This window comes from Prosopis cineraria, unplaced genomic scaffold (genome assembly GCF_029017545.1).
Source record: "Prosopis cineraria cultivar Desert tree isolate PC_DT_omini unplaced genomic scaffold, ASM2901754v1 PC8, whole genome shotgun sequence".
NCBI lineage: Eukaryota > Viridiplantae > Streptophyta > Magnoliopsida > Fabales > Fabaceae > Prosopis > Prosopis cineraria.
In genome coordinates, this window is record NW_026555339.1 from 9316683 (window position 1) to 9333765 (window position 17083).

A 17083-nucleotide genomic window follows, 5' to 3' on the forward strand; every position below is an offset into this window, starting at 1 on the left:
CTTTTGATTTGCCCTAATAGTAGTCTGACCTTTCGCTGATTCAATGCCTTTACGTAAGAGATTTGACGTTTACACACACACACACACACGAAATAGAATCACAATAATCCAGCTCAAAGGAATAATGCTTGTGAGAGCAATGTGGAAGAAGGTTGTGAAGCACACGTTCAGTGTGCGAACCAAACAGCAGACATGAGGCATGCTCGAGTTTAGGTCCTGACTTGCCCATCTGGACTAAACGAATGGACGAGACCATCCCAAGTCATCTACTCATTGCTTTATAGTCATAAAGTGGCTCTCAGGTCTCACATGAAAACAAAGGCAAAAAGTAGTACTGCATGCTTTCGTAGTAGGAAAGAGACATCTCAGAAAAAAAAGTGGGTTTGGTTGGGCATAGTTGGAGACATGTTTTCGTTCGAAGTCTGCTTAGTTTGGAAATTATTAGCAGCAAAGATGTTAACTCATCTCAAAAAACTAATCTATTGAATGAGAAAATATGGGGTTTCACTTTATGACATTTCATTCAATCTTTTGCCGCTCAAAAAACTCCGTAGGTAGCCCTCTTTATGACCCTAGTCTTTCAATGAAAGTACCAATGCTATGAGCATTAGTGGAAGAATTTTTTAAATTTATAAACCCTACTTTTTTCAAATTTCTAGATGAGGTATTTATAAAAAAATATACACGCAACAAATGATTTTCAACCAGTTTCTTAAATTTGTTGTAAAAGTTTTGCAATATCTTGATTTACAACCAAATATCAGACACAGGTATTTGTGGAGGATTTTGTTTTGTGATAGGATTTTAATTTTCATTGCAACTTTAGTTTTTGTTTGTTTGGGTTGTGGTGCCTACCCTACCTTATCACCTAGCTCAAGTGGAAGGAAAAAGTGGTATTCGAGTTCATGTTAGTGGATTGCTTGGTGTTTGTCATTAATTCTCCTCATTTGATGTATTTCAAAGGAAAAAAAAGTTTCTACAAAATATCTTAATTGTGTTAAAGATTAATTCTTTATGCATGTAAATACATAAAATGTCTTTTACAAAGTTGCCTTTAATTGAATCCAACAATACTTGAATCTAACCTAATTAGATAACTATATAAAAAAAGTAGTTTGTTCTTTGAATCTCTTATTAATATACACGTTTGTGTGAAAAATTTATAATTAAACATATTATTTATAATTCATATCATTTGGTCTCTTAGACTCCATGCAAGTTAATTACCTGAAAGGGGAAATAACAAAAAAGAATAAACTACAAGACTTAATTACAACTACATGCATGGCTCCCACATGTTAAATGAATTTTGAGAAATGAGCAACAATAATATTTATGATTTGTAAATAATGACCTTACTATAGATTCTATAAGTTATACACATGCATTGGTATTTATTATTCTCAATTGCATATTAAAACTACAAACCGATCTAAATTCTTGTCGCCACCATTAATTATCTTATTCAAATCTACCCTCAGAAAGCATCTTCTTAAAAAAGTCTCAGAATATATATGTACATGCATATATGTTTGTCCCTTGAAAGCGACTCCAATATCTTCTGGGTTATAAATTGCAGACGTGGAGAGACTCCATGACTTCATCAGTCGAAAAAGGTCTTATTATTACAAGCGAGAGGCCGGCAGTTTCATAGTATACTATATATATATATATATATATATAGTTCTCTGTTCTACCTCGTATCTTTGTCTGATAAATTAATATTTGCTGCGTCATATATTTTAATAATGGTGGTCTTATGTTGTATGGAAGAACCTGTTCTTTCCAAGTTCGCCGGAGGCAGTATCTGCTGGGCAACTCCTCCGACCGACGATAAGTTTCTCAGCTTCTCAGTGGAGATAAGAGAAGGCGACGACGATGACGACGACGATAATGGGATTGATGTAGCCCCAGCAGCTTAGGAACTACGTACAAGTAGATTAAAAGCTGGTATTATGTGGAGAAGGAATTAAGAGTCATATATATATATATATATGTACTAATTGTGCAAGTTTCTAGAATTTTGCCATCACCAGTTGTTACTTCTGATATTTATGCTGTGATATATAAATGAGATTTTAGTTTATCTGCTTAATTATACTCTGCACATTTGCATATTTGTCTCCGTGTTGTGTGTTTCACCAAAATTTGTGTAAGTTTCTTGCTAGAATATTCCCTGCCCAAAAAAAAAAGCTAGAATATTCCTGCCTAACACACCAGTTATTACTACTGATATTTACTGTCATTATAAATAAAAGAAGTTCTAGCTTATATGGGCTCATCACATTCTATACATACCATTAATGTAAAGTATATTTTAGTTTCCTCGGTAAAATTGGCTTCAATTTCATGTCACTTAATTATCATTCAAGAATGGCTCCACTGTAATTACTATATAGAGGCATGCAGGCTGGAAAAATAATAATACTGAGAAAATTGTGTGAACACTATTTTTGGTTATATATTTGGGATAATGACTTTCACTAATTTTGGACGTTTTCTTTTAGTATTCTCTTTTTGTTATTTTTCTTGCCATACAAGTCAAAGGCTTCATTTTCCGACGAACATCACAAGTCCTCTGGCTTTATTTTGAACGCAAAGTATATTAATACTCTATGTTTTCCTTTATTTGTAAGTAATATAAAATTTATATCAAATGCAGAGTAATAAAACTCCATGTTTAAATCATATGCTTTTAGATAAGAAGAAGAACTCCTAACTAGGGATTCAGATTTTGATACATTTAGATTTGACATTAATGACTCTATTAAAACAAACGTATCGAATGGCTCTCTCGGCTGGCCAATCAGGTTAAGGTTATTGGTACGGAAGTATTCTTTCATGTTATGAAGATATATCAAAAGACTTTTGTGATTATGTGAAAGCCATCAATTTACTTGCAAGAATGGCATTGGACCAGTGGACCTACTCTTTTGAGATGCATGTCAGAGAAGAAGCCACAAGACCCTAAATTAGAGGGACTAATTAATGCACTCATTTAGTTATCAGCTCAAAAGGCAAATGATAAGAGGGCTCCTCAGTTATTTCATATATCTTCCATTAAAATATAAAGAAGGCAAAAAAGTGGGGAATCAAATGTATGTGGTTGGAAAAAAAAAAGTATGTAAAACATGAAATTAATTAAATTTGTGCTTAATTAGAAATGTAATCAAACTGTTTTCTTAAAGTGACATACCTTTGCTTGGAAAATTTTCCAAATACCTAAATATGTTTGAACAACAACTTCTAAAATCTATTCTATAGAATAATTTGAAGTCTTGGAATGGATTTTTAAGAAAAGTGATGTGCTTTTTTTTTTTCTATTAACATTCATATATTTCACTTTAACTTGTCACGCTTCTAAAACTTGGGAATAAAGGCCAGCCATGCCCTAGAGCCTGCAAGCTCAAGGTTGGCATTGGCTTCAAATCCTTTGATTTTTTTAAATCTTTTCTTTAAACTAAATATATGAAAATAAAATAAATTGAATAAAAAAATATTAAATATCAACCTATTAAAATACAAAATTATCGGTCAAATTCCCAAAATCAAACTAAATTAAACAAGTCTTCTCAAAATATTAATAAAACAAAATATTGGGAGCATCATAATGATGATCATTATCATCTTTAATATCAACAATGTTTGGTTGAACTTCACTATAAGTTGGCTTTTCAGTGGTAAAAATGCCAAGATTTTCTTTTTTATTTAGACTAGAATTTTCTTTTTTATTTTTTAAATAGCTTTTTCATATTTGAATCCTCTCTCAACTTATTTATTCAATATCAATAATTTTTTATATAAAAATATAAATAGGCTTTTCCTCTAGGATTAGAGGCTAGCCTGTTTATTTTTTAGCCTAATAGGACTTGCCCATTTAAGTCTAATTAAGCATTGGCAAATTTAAAATATAAACCCCACCTTTTATTTAAATGGGCTAGCTTAATAAAGTCAACCCATTTTCTTAGCTCTACCTTTTAGTATATAATAAAATTTTGTCTACTTAAAAAGCATGCATTTATGAAAATTAATCATCACTTTTGAATTTTAGATCGACAAACAATTTTAAAAAATTAAGAAATTTTGGAACCAACATGCATTTTTTTCAACTTTAAATATATTTATTTGAATCCAAGTATAATTTTAATAATATAATCCATGTCGATCAGAAGAAAACTCTTGGTCCTTGTTTTTATCTCTAGCACTCATTGCTCACTCCACAGATGCCAATAAAGTTTTTCAAACGAGTTACTCTCTCCAACACACACACACACACACACACACACAAGACCCATAATGTCACTTAGGAAGAAATGTGAGTTATAGCATTACTATCTCCAAAATATGTATACATGAAAGTTATAATGCAAACTTTATATATATATAATCATCCAGTATATATTGTGCCAATTATAGTATCAATGCCAGGAAAAAGAAAAAATGAAGCAAATAGATATCATTTGGTCCAAATCCTATATATATATATAGACTATTTAGTTAATGAGTAATTATTTATCAAATTCAAAAGCGTTGAGTAATTAATTTGCAATTATATAATTTATGATGATGCGTCTCTGCCCCAGAGTAGGTGGTTTTTAATTAGTGAAGCCATACATAGAAGTCCCAATTAAGAATCATATGTGCTCATTTATATTTCATCCTAACACATCAATTTACACTCACATTGTTTTCTACAGAGAAGATGTAGTTGTGTTAGTCTTATTTTTGGACCTTGTGTTAAGCTCAAAGTCTTTCTGTTAGACTAATCTTAGATGATATAATAGTAAGTTTTAACACTGCGGTGTAGCAGGTTTACATATGGTCTATGTTTCAAATTATGTTTTGTCTTTACACACACACACACAAATTACATGGAGCATTTGACATATGTGAAGAGGCATTTGATTAATATATATAATAAGTTACTATGGAACTTTTCTTGAACGTTCAAAGCTTTTAATTGAAATTACTGTTACTTTTAGTTTGATCCAGCTTTTCCACATATCACACTAATTATTATACAAATCTTAAACTAACAGATCCCCCCTTCAATTTAAAACTTAAATATCACTTTACTCTTTTTTTGGCCAATATATCACTTTACTCTAAAAGTGATGAATAATATACTACGTACACATTTTGTTTAATATTTGATATTGAAGTAGCTTTCATGTCCACTTCAGACATGATTTCTCTTTACTAAGACTGTTCATCTATATCAAATTTCAAAGGTATAAATTAATTAATTTGTATGGTTAAAAACTATCAAATCTAAATCATCAAATTCAACCAATGATCTAATAATTACTACTACACAATTAACTAAATAAAATGCTCCATACTTGAGTCTCTACACATGTAAATCAAGTAAAGGTATTCATTTAATTAGCCAAATTTTTAATCAAAGAACTAACAATTGTTAGACCATTTCATTGATCTTTTTTTTTTAGTGTCCACTCCAACTAGATTAATGCAATGATTATGGTTATTACCTGATGAGATTCATGAAGGATATCATCACCCATGCCCTATGACAATCCTTGACAAGCTATATATTAAATTTAATGTATTTAATTACATTAAATTATTAATTACAACCAAATTTAGATAATTAACTAGCTGCACATATAAAAGAAGTCATTTCTCTCAATTTCTTTTTGGAACAGGCTATGTATATCATTCTTCATATTCCTATACTTGCATTTAACATCTTGAATCACATGAATTAATAGGACTCAACCAATAGCCACTATATGTGCATGTAAACGCTTGAAGTAAATGATTCTGATGTAAAACCTACTTGGTCGAGAATTTTTGGCCCCTATGACTGTGTTCAAGCAAGAGAGTCATCCAAATAGCTAAATGAGACAAGTCTTCAAAATTTTATTTTTGAGGTCCAGGGCTTCACACACAATGTAGTACGTCTAAGGCAAGTTGTTCATGGCTTATAAATAATACGATAATTTCTATAATTTTTAGGAAGGATATTAATATAATAAGGCTAATGCAGAATTGGATTAGAATGAAATTTTGACCCAGAAGAGAATTTAGTCGCTTCAAAAGTGCTATGATTATTCCCCACAGGTCTAATGCCCAGTCTTCACAAACTATTAACAAGTTTAATTTGCATCATGTGCTGATTCACTACCTTAACGTGAGAGATATAGACATTGAGCATTATTATTACAGTGATCCATTAATCCACGTCATAGGAATAATGCTTGTGACAGCAATGCGGAACAACGTTGTTGAACACATGTTTCAGTGTGCGAAGCCAGCAATAGGCATGAGCTTTGCTCGAGTTGGGGTCCTCACTTGCCAAATCAGCGATTGATTTGCTTTATAGTCATAAAGTAGTTTTGTGGGGATCTGATGTATGAAAACGTGAAAATCTTTTGTTACCTTTATCCGTGAAAAGTTGTGCTGTTACTCATTTCAGTCTTTAATAATGTTGCTAGGGTTTACTTCTCTTTTGTGAGTTATTTTTCGCCATATTTATCGTTTCCCAAATGGAGGTCTCTTAATTTTTTTATAACCGTGTTTTGCTAAAACATTCTGTGTCTGAAAGCCAACAGTTCAAACTAATCTCGATCACATCAAGCCAAACTAGGATCCTTTTGAGTAGAAGCTCTATCACTATATGTTGTTGCATTTTCAAGATTCAAACTTAAGATCTTTGATTAAACTAGTTCAACACCCTTAACAATTAAATTAAACATTTGTTAGTTTTTTTTATAACCTTACTTAGTGGATATCAAATTTCATGCCTCCATTTGAGACAAACTACGTTGATTTATTTTCAATGCCTTCTTTCTACTAAAATTAGTGTAATGATGAATTGTGTAATTAAAAAGGCGGGCTTTCCTTTGAATCCCCCAATTGAAAAGAGAGAGAGAGAGAGAGAGAGAGAGATTTATTTATGTGTTTATACATCATGAAACCACATTATAATTACTTATTCCGAAGAAAAAGGAGCCTCATTGTATTTATTTTTTAATTATTCTCAATTGCTTAAGAAAACTATCAAACAATATACGCACCTTCAATTTCGTCGCGTTTGTTTGTTTTTATTCCATGCTCAATGTCCCAGGAAACGTGGAGCTATTACTACCACCTACCTAAATTTTCTAAACCCCTACTATCTAGGATTGTTATTATCAATAATGGCCTCATAGATATACTTCCTCTAGTCAGATTTTTAGGGTAGAACGAGAAATTTTTTTTTATTCTATGTATAAATTATGCCATTAAATTTTTATCATAAATTTTTTTTTTTGCTCTCCATTGAATGTTAGAGGAAAAAATATATTATTGAAGTGTATATATAGGGGCAAAGTTGAGAACTTATTAACTTTTAAAATAAAATTAATAAATTTTAAGGTTTTTCTTAATATTGGTGAAACATGTTAAAAGTTATTTATAAATAAAAATAAAAGAGTATTAAAGATGCCTATGAAGATATCTCAAGATTTGAATTCAAGGTTCAAAATAAGCCAATTCCCTTGACCAGTTTAATCAATTTTCGTCCCTCCATTCAATTCCATCTGTCTTTATTATTTCTTATTCAAATATATTCTTAAAGCATCTTCTTAATTAAAAATCTACAGAATATAAATCTAGCTATATGAATATATACATGAAAGCGACGATCCATTCATTTTCTGGGTATAAAATGCAGATATGGGAGACTCCATAACTTCTCATCAAGTCAAAGAAAATTGAAGTCTTACAAAGTGAGACAGTTTCATAGTATATCAAAATAGTTTTCTATTCTAACTCGTCTCTTTGTCTGATAAATTAATAGTGCTAGCTGCAAAATATAATGGTGGTCTTAGGCTACAAGGAACCTGCTCCTCCTAAGTTCGCCAGAGGAATTATCAGCTGGGAAATTCCTCCAACTGATCATTTTTGGAACCACAGCGTGGAAGGCGATGGAGACGACGACGACGATGACGACAATGGTGGAATTGATGTAGCCCCAGCAGCCTAAACACAACGAGTAGATTGTGAACTGGTATTATTGAGAAGGAGATAACTAAGACATATATATGTGTAGTATTTAGTGCAAGCTTCTAGAATCTTGCCTGCACTATCTGTTTTCTAGCTAGGTACTGATATATTTACGATGTTTAAATAAAATAATTGAGCTAGGTTTTAGTTCTTGTGTGTATGTGTGGATTTTCCCTCTATACATAGCCATGGTTATATGTCTCTGTATCTCTCTCTCTCTCTCTCTCACACACACACACACACAAAATCTGTGTAACTAGTTACTACAGTCCTTCTACATATTTACACAGTCATGAATAAATAAGGTTATAGTTTATATATGCGTCTATGCAAATTAATATGTTTTGTGTATCTGTGCGTGTTTCTGTGTGTAGTTCTATCATTTAAATGAGGGAAAGCTTAAATTTTCTCAGTTCTCACACATTTCCACTCTCTTAATCAGTACGTAAAAAGATACAATCCAATTGCAGATGGTATAACGCGTGTGTGTGTAAGATACAATCCAATGTCTGAAGGCGCTTTTAATTTTTTTTTTCGTTTTTCTAACAATATCTGTTTCAAGTTGATTAGGGTTTAATTTTCATTCTTAAGGAAACAACGATAATGACTGGCAAATAAAATATAGACTATTTTACTAATGTAATTATTTATCAAAGTTAAACGTGGAATAACTTTGTAATTAATTGAAGACATCGTTGCATCTCTCTAAACAAGAGATGCTCCTGAATTTAATTTTTGTACTTTTTTTAGTCTTCCTTCTCAAAAGCACACATTAATTACTATAGATAAAGTGTTTCCTTAATTAATTATCAAAGCTTAAATTCTGTGGGTTACACAAATCATTGATATATTATATATTACATATACTATGTATTGTCCATGTTTTAAATTTTGTTTTGTCGCGCCACATCATGTTGAGAGTATTGCAAATAATGATATAATAATATTAGTATGTATTATTGAGAGCTTCATCACCCTTTCTTTCTTTTGCTAATAACAAATCAAGTCTAAAATTAAGGGGCATTTGACATATGTGAAGAGGCATCATTTGCAATTAATATATAATAAGTTACTCATGCAACTTTGTTAATTCGAATGTTTTAAAAGTTATTGATTAAAAACACACCGTTACTTTTCATTTGCGTGCAACTTATAGTCAATTATATGGCTTATTAATTTTTTTTAATGAATTAGTTGATTAATATTAAATATGTGATGCATATGCTGTATATTGTTGTTTTGTTTGCAGTCACGTCTTTCTTAGGAGTATATTTAGAAATAAACTTATATCATTTATAGTGCATGATGTATGCAGAGCTCAAAATTTAAAAGTTTTCTTAATAAATGTACTATCATTTAAGTTTTATTGAAATACATAGAAAAATATTAGATAAAAACAAAAGTTCTATAAAATATGTTTAAAATATTAAAATTATATTTAAATTTGCATAGAGCTTGAGAGAAAAGTCACATTATTCTTCGTAACTTATGAATAATTAATCCAGTTTTTCCATAGATCATACTATGCAAATTGTTTGCAAATCAAATTAAAGGGTTTTTTGTTACAATTTAATTTAAGACTAAAATATAGAGATGGACTACAACAGAAGTCAGAAGATTGAAGCCCACTTGGAGATGAGCAATCTATCCTTCGTTCTTAGTTTTTCAAATGATTCTGATGAATTTCTGATCAACGATCAAGAAAAACTACAACTGAAAATTAAAATCCAGCACTCGGTCGAGAACTGCCACTAGGATCATGTATCCAGAGCACGAGAGTTTTCCAATTAATGGACTACAAATTAATGAAATAAAAGGAGTCTTCAGGACGATTAATTGTACCATTGGCTTAAACTTAATTAACATGAACCCTAATTTGATTAGACCACTTTAATCTTGCACAACTAAAACAATATTGGCATACCAACATTAATTTTCTAACAATTACATGTGTGATGACAAGAATTTCCTGATCCAGCAACACCTCTGATTACCTTTCCAAATACAAGAATTGGAATTTGGATAACATAAAATCTGAGATGATTTCAAAGTTTTTACAGAAAGCCTGCTTCTATCAATAAATCACAAGGAGTGTAATTATATAAAACTTAATGTAGTGAAAAATGATTATTATAGGGGATTTGTAATTGGTATGCCATCAAGAATCATAGAATGAAAATGCTTTATCCAGAAAAACAAATAAATAAATGTGAAATGATATTTCTATCCCTATATATAAGGATATCCAGATGTTGATTTTCATGAAGGGTATATATGTCTAGCTAGATGTTGATTTATTGAGGCATGAATACGCACCAAAAGTTACGTATAATATAATGGGGATCATGTAATTTATTGTCATATGTTATTATCATGATTACATTGGAATACTTCACTCTACCAAACTAATACTCTGAATCATTAAAAAGCATCAAAATTACTTGTATGTTACCAACACAGTTTAAAAAAAAGCTCATCTTAAAAGACTAATAAGTTTAATTTGGTGAAAGAGTTTATTGAACTTATAAACATACTTCACTTTTAAAACTCCTTAAATTGAGACTCATAATAATGTCATTCCATTCAAGATTCAACATTTTAAGTGGCTCCACTCCATGACACTTCACTCGGGCCTATTGTTGATCAGAATTCTTCATGAATAACTCTCTTCATGATAACCTGATGAATGATGCTGTAATTGAACTAAATTAACATATATACTATTAGTACCTATCTTGGACTATTATATTATCATGCTCGGTTTAGTTTCTGCTTGAAGGATCATCTATGGCTAGGAGAGAATTTATAGTCGATTCAAAAGAACTTGATTCCCCATAGGTCTAAGCCCGGTCGACCTCCTCAACAAAACCGGATTTTAAATTTGAATCCTTTAGCTTGGTCAGCTGCATTTTTGGACATTCCATTGCTGAGGTCATTCCATAGCATTGTTCTTGATATTCAGCAACCTTAACGGGAGACTTTGGGGATTATTAATTATCACAATGATCCACGTCATTGGAATATTGGTATGGAACAATGTTGTTGAACACATGTTCTGTGTGCGAACCCAACACCAGACATGAGCTTTGCTCGAGTTGGGGTCCTCACTTGCCCATTTGGACCAAACGAAGAGACCAGACAATCCCAAGTAATCTATTGGTTGCTTTTGTGTAGTCATAAAGTAATGTAGTGAGGATGTAGCATGAAAACGAAGAAAAAAAGTCAACCTATATTCTCGTGATATGGTTAGTACTTAATTGCCCTATATGTCATCTCTCTCACTTAGAAAAGGTTATGGATTCGAACCTAATATTAACATGTGTTGTGTGTATATGTGGATGTGTGCGCTTTCGTTTCCCATAGAGAAGGGCTAAGTTAGATATAAAATTTTAAATACTATTAATTTTCTGGGCATAATTAAAATGCAGATATGGGAGACTCCATGCCTTCATCATCAAAAGACAAAAGTCAAAGAAAAGTCTTGCAAAGAGGCAGATTCATAGTATATATATGAAAAGTTTCCTATTCTACCTCGTATAATTGTCTCATGAATTTATATATATATATATATATATATAATTTCTGCATTATCAAATATTATAATGGTGGTCTTGGGTTGCATGGAACCTGCTCCGCCCAAGTTCGCCGGATTGGTGACGGTAATGTAACATCCCAATTTAAATTTTAATAGTTAATTTAGGTTAATAGAAATTTTTTTTTTAAAAAAATAATAATATTTAGAGGTAAGAAAATTAGTAGAAAATGATTATTAAATCTAATTTAGGATATAATTCTAAATTTTAAAAAAAATTTAAAAAAAATAAATAAATTTATTAAAAAAAATTAATTAAAAAAATTAATTATTAAATTATTATTATAAAAAAAAAGGGAAAAAGGTATGCCAAAACAAAAAAAAAGGAAGAAGAAGAGAAAATGAATTTGCTTTCGGCGACGCATGAATAGTAAGTATAAAATAATAATAAAAAAAAAGGGGGGGAAGAGAGAGAAGAAGAAATAATAATAAAAAAAATGTGTGGGACCCACTGAATTTTTATAAAAACTCACCTTCCTTCATTTCCTCATTCATTCTGCGCGCGAGCTGAGGCGGAGAGAAGCGAGTTGCCGGTGCGAAATATCTAAATTTTTAAGGTAAGAGTTTTTAATAGGATATTTAGGGTGTGATTTTAAGCTTTTCAAGACTAAGTAAGTGTTCTAAAAAATTTTCTTAGTCATCCTTCTTATTTAGTTTCTGAGTTTGTAGTGGTAGAAAATTTAAGATCTGGAAGAGGGATGAATTTATGTTGAATAAATATGATTTTTGAGGTTGTCAGTAGTATAATAAATGTTCTAGAGTATAAATTTATTGATGATCTTTGAATCTGTGGCTTATGGATCAAATTCTAAACTAGATCTGAAAATATATGTTGATTTATTGAGGTTTAGATGATTATTTGGGATGAGAAATGAATTATTATGGTTATAGGATTATGATTCTAAGCTAGAGACTCAATTTTTAATTTTTGGATATTTTAGGTACGAATTTATAAAATAAAAAAAAATTTTGATAATAGAAATTAGTTTAAAATTTGATTTTTAGATTATTAATGTTTATTGATAATTAAAAGAGGAGTTAAAAATTTTACTTAATAGTATTAACTATAGATTTGTATTAAGATTGAGATTAGGAATTATGTTATATTTTTAATTCTATTATTAGAATTATTTTATTAGTTTCAAAAATTGAAACTAATATTTATAAATAATATGTTATTTGTAGATTGTATTACTGGTGAAGATTGTGGAGAGAGAGAAATTTTAAGGAATAATTTATTGAAAAAGCCACAAGGTAACCATGCTTTTAATTTATGATTAGTGTTACTTCTTGTTAATTGGGTGATTATTGAGAAAATTATGAATTTTGTAATATTGTATAATTGTGCAATATTATTATGAATTTGTTTAATTATTGTGGGAGGTGTTGGGAGACTTGCTATTATTGTTGTATTTATGTGCCACGTGGTACGCCCCTATTGTAGCTCAATAGGTGGCTTGTAAGGGCTCGGGCTAATCTACCTTTGGCCTGGTAATTTAGCACCGAGTGAGGGCTACGGCTCGAGGTTAATGGAGGGATATAAGGATGGTTGTTTGTGTTTATTATAATATTTCTTATATTTGTTGGAATTATATTATTTTTAATTCTCACTTAGTAAGCACACACTTAACTGTTTGTATACACTATCATAAATTGGCTTTGGTTACTGGGACTTTTGAGTCTCATTATGTGGTTAACAATTTTCAGGAGAAGAGCCACGAGTGACACGTAGAGGAGTCCCAGAGGCTTAGTGGTATAGATCCACTGTCTCTTTTGGGTATTTAATTTATGATTTATAATGTGTTATATTGCCAATATTAGGACTTTTTTATGTTTATTGTCAATTATATGAATATATAAATGTAATCATGCCTTTCAAACTATTTCTATTTTTGGTACAATTTGGATGACTGTAATTTTAATATTTGGTTTACTTTGGATTGGTTAAAATGGCATGATTATAAGGTCAAATAACTGGCTTATGTTAAAAATTGATTAAATTGCTTATTTTACTTGTTGGGAGTATAAGGATGGACAAATGTGATTTAGTTTACTTGTTGGGAGTATAAGGATGGACAAATGTGATTTAGCCTAATGGCATGTGGGAGGTAAAAATTTATCTGAAATGTTATAGTGTGTGAGTTGAAGCCAATTATAAAATATTTTATATCGAAATTATTGATATAAAAATGTGTTGGGTGGCTGTAACCCAACTATGGTTGAGTTAAATTATTTAAAAAAAAAAAATTTGGTGTGTTACAGGTAATGGGATTGATGAAACCCCAGCAGCCCAAGAGCTGCGAGTAGATTATGAACTGGTATTTTATATATATAGACAAGGAACTAATAAGAGTTGTGTGTGTGTGTGTGGGCGTAGTATTTTGAGCTTATAATCTTTGAATCTTGCCTGCACTAATTGTTACTTATTACCTATATATATATATAGTGTTTAAATATAGTTTATATGATTTCAATCGCTCTCCACATATCCATGGTTTGCAAATATTTTTCTAAAACGGTTTTTATCGAAAAAAAGCTTCGTTTTGTCGAAATTGTAACATTCACAAGTGGGCCGGGTCAGCCTTTGTTGCTGAGATAAAAGCAGCGAAGAAGGCCATTGAGCAGTTGGAATTATTATTATTATTTTTTATTTTATTTTATTTTGGAAGAAATCCTGTAAAATGGTATGCTATGTATATTGAGGCAATGGAAAGAAGTGGTATTGATTCAAGACACATGAGACAATATTTAGTATACAAAAAAGTGTTTTTTTCTTGAAGAGAATAGAAAATGTATTTAGAAAGAAAATGGGATGGATACATTTTAAAAAAAAAAACACTTTTCTACACATCAATCCTTGCATAAGTGTTTTTGGTTTTATGATTTTATTTCTTTTAAGTTGTATGAGTGGTTCTTGTTTGTGTGAGGTTTGTATGATAGGGAGTAATGTTTTTTTGGCTTTAGTTATTGGTATTAATAAAATTCATTAGTATTAATAAAATTCACTTGTTTTGGCCGGCAAAAAAAAAAAAGAAAAAGAAAGAAGAAAGAAAAGAAAAGAAAGAAAGCTATGCAAGTATTTTGTGGTGGTGTTATTTTATTTTATTTAAAAAATTGGCGCCCTCTTGTAATTAAATGCAATGGGAATTATAATAAGTTATCAATTTTCCCCACCTAGCTAATAGAATAGAAGCTAAGTCTAACACAATTGTTTAATCTCATCTTCCGCAAAATGTTCATGGGCTTCTTGTATATCTGATCCAATGTAATAGGATTGAGCTTTGGTCCAAACTCATTAGGCCTGTTCTGGTTTAGATGAACTTTTGAAGCCTACTTGATGGGGTTATGGACAAAAAAACTTGGCCCTGGCTGGCTAGCTCCAAAAAAATAAAAAATCAACTGGCCTCAACCCTGCGTATTGCGCGAACTACGAATATTTACACCTTTTTTAAAAAAACAAACAAACAAACAAATCAATTGCTAAAACAGAATAAATACTCGCTTCAAAAATAATTTTCTATAATATATTAATATTGATTATCAATTAACTCTTAAAAGAACATAGCCTAAAGACTTGCGACAAAATTGATAATCACCCTCTAATCAGACATATCAGGACTATTAGAGAGCTCATCATGTGTAATTGAATGGTAACAATCGATTGTGTCTTCAGAAAAATGAACACCTGTGTTGATTGATTAGCTTATCATGTTAATTAAGATAAGTTTGATGCTATTATCTATGATGATCTATCTCTAAGACACAGAGATATATCACCAGCTAACCAAACTTATTTTTTAGTTATATTAATGCATGATTTTATCATGATCTTTGTATTTCCAAAAAAAATTGTTAGAAGTGAAGAATGAAAGATCGATTCTTTTCCTGTTGTACAAAATGCTAAGATATTTTATTATGTGTATATTATTATTAATTATTATAGTTAATAAAAAAATCTTTTATTCTTTATTACTAACATTATCGAGTGGCATAAAAATATTATGAAACTAGCGAGTTACTTTTTTTATTTTACTCCTTTTTCATTCATTCAATGTTGTTTTGAATAGAATGAATTTTTTTTTATTTAGCAGTAATGGAAATAAATAAACGTTCGTTCCAAATTTTAACTTTTTTAAATAACATGATCTTCTATAACTCAACATTACAAAAGGTAAGAAATATGGAATTGACGTGATCCAAGCAGTCCGTGTTTGAATTTGACTGGAAGAAACTAATATAAACAAAAAAATAAAAACGAATTAAATGATTGGCGTGTTCTCGGCATTATTTTCTGCACATCTTTTTTTTTTTGGTTTGCACATCTTTGGTAAAAAAAAATGTTAAACTTAAAAAATTAAATTTAGTAATAATTTTCAACAAGTAAATACAGTATTAATAAGAAGAGTTTTTTTTGTCTTTTTGTTGTAATGTTGCACGTGCTTTTTTTTATTTAAATGTAGTTGTGATTCTCACAATCACCAAGCATGAAAACTTGATTGATGCATTAATTCACCGCCAAAAAAGTTAAAAAACATTAAAAAAAATTGGGAATGAATTGGTCCGTCGCAAATTTTATGGTCGCAATTTTTTTGCAACAAAATTTCACGTTTTTCACCTCATATATATATATATATATATACTCGCACGTTTGCATCCAGCTAAATAGGAGAGTGCGATTCTTAAAAATTAAAAGTTTTGACTTTTGAGATTAGAATTTAGGAAAAATGGCAAATCAATCCTCTCCAAATTCACAAATAACAAAATAATACTATGAAATGAGATAATTACTTTTTTTTTTACAAAATTCCATTCATGACCTTTTATAAAATAATTAAAAACATAGTAAAAACCTAACGAAGGTAAAATTGTTAATATAAAAAGTGTAGTTATTATTTCATGACTAATTAAATTGAAGTTATAATGAACTGTATTATTAATATTTAAATTAAAATTGTTAATCATTAAATTGAAGTTGTTAATACTGAAAACAACTACGCTTATTTCCTAAAGTTGTCAATCACTAAACTACAACTACATCTTATATTAATTAACAACATTACCATTGTTATTAATGACTTTAGTCTAGATATTAATAACTATGATTTTTATTATTTTACTTTGGGTTAAAAATGTATTTTTGCATAAAAATTTGTGTGATACAAGTTCCTAGGGGCTTCAAAGTAATTACTGTACCTTGTGGTACTTATTTGTCATTTGTTTATTTTGATAAGATTTATTTTTTATTCTCCTGTAATTTATTCTTTTGGATAATGCATAAATATTTTGAAATCATAATTAATTGGAGAGACATGAATAAATGATAGTTTCAAGGAACACGAGTTATAAAGAGTACAGTAAGTTGTGATTGACTAGATTATAGTTTTAACCGGCTCCTGTGCGCTATGCATGTCTTCTAAATATCGTTGATTTTTAGATATTTTATTATATACATTAATACAATTATATCCCTTGTATCATTAA

At 30.1% G+C, this 17083-nt stretch overlaps 1 long non-coding RNA gene across 1 annotated transcript; it reads left to right on the forward strand.

Annotated features, from left to right (window-relative positions):
- The first annotated feature begins 12103 nt into the window (after positions 1-12103).
- LOC129317703 (uncharacterized) lies at positions 12104-13561 on the forward strand. The gene is made up of 3 exons (XR_008595026.1): positions 12104-12159; positions 12788-12856; positions 13310-13561. It is a non-coding gene; the product is annotated as an uncharacterized LOC129317703 (long non-coding RNA).
- The last annotated feature ends 3522 nt before the right edge of the window (positions 13562-17083 follow it).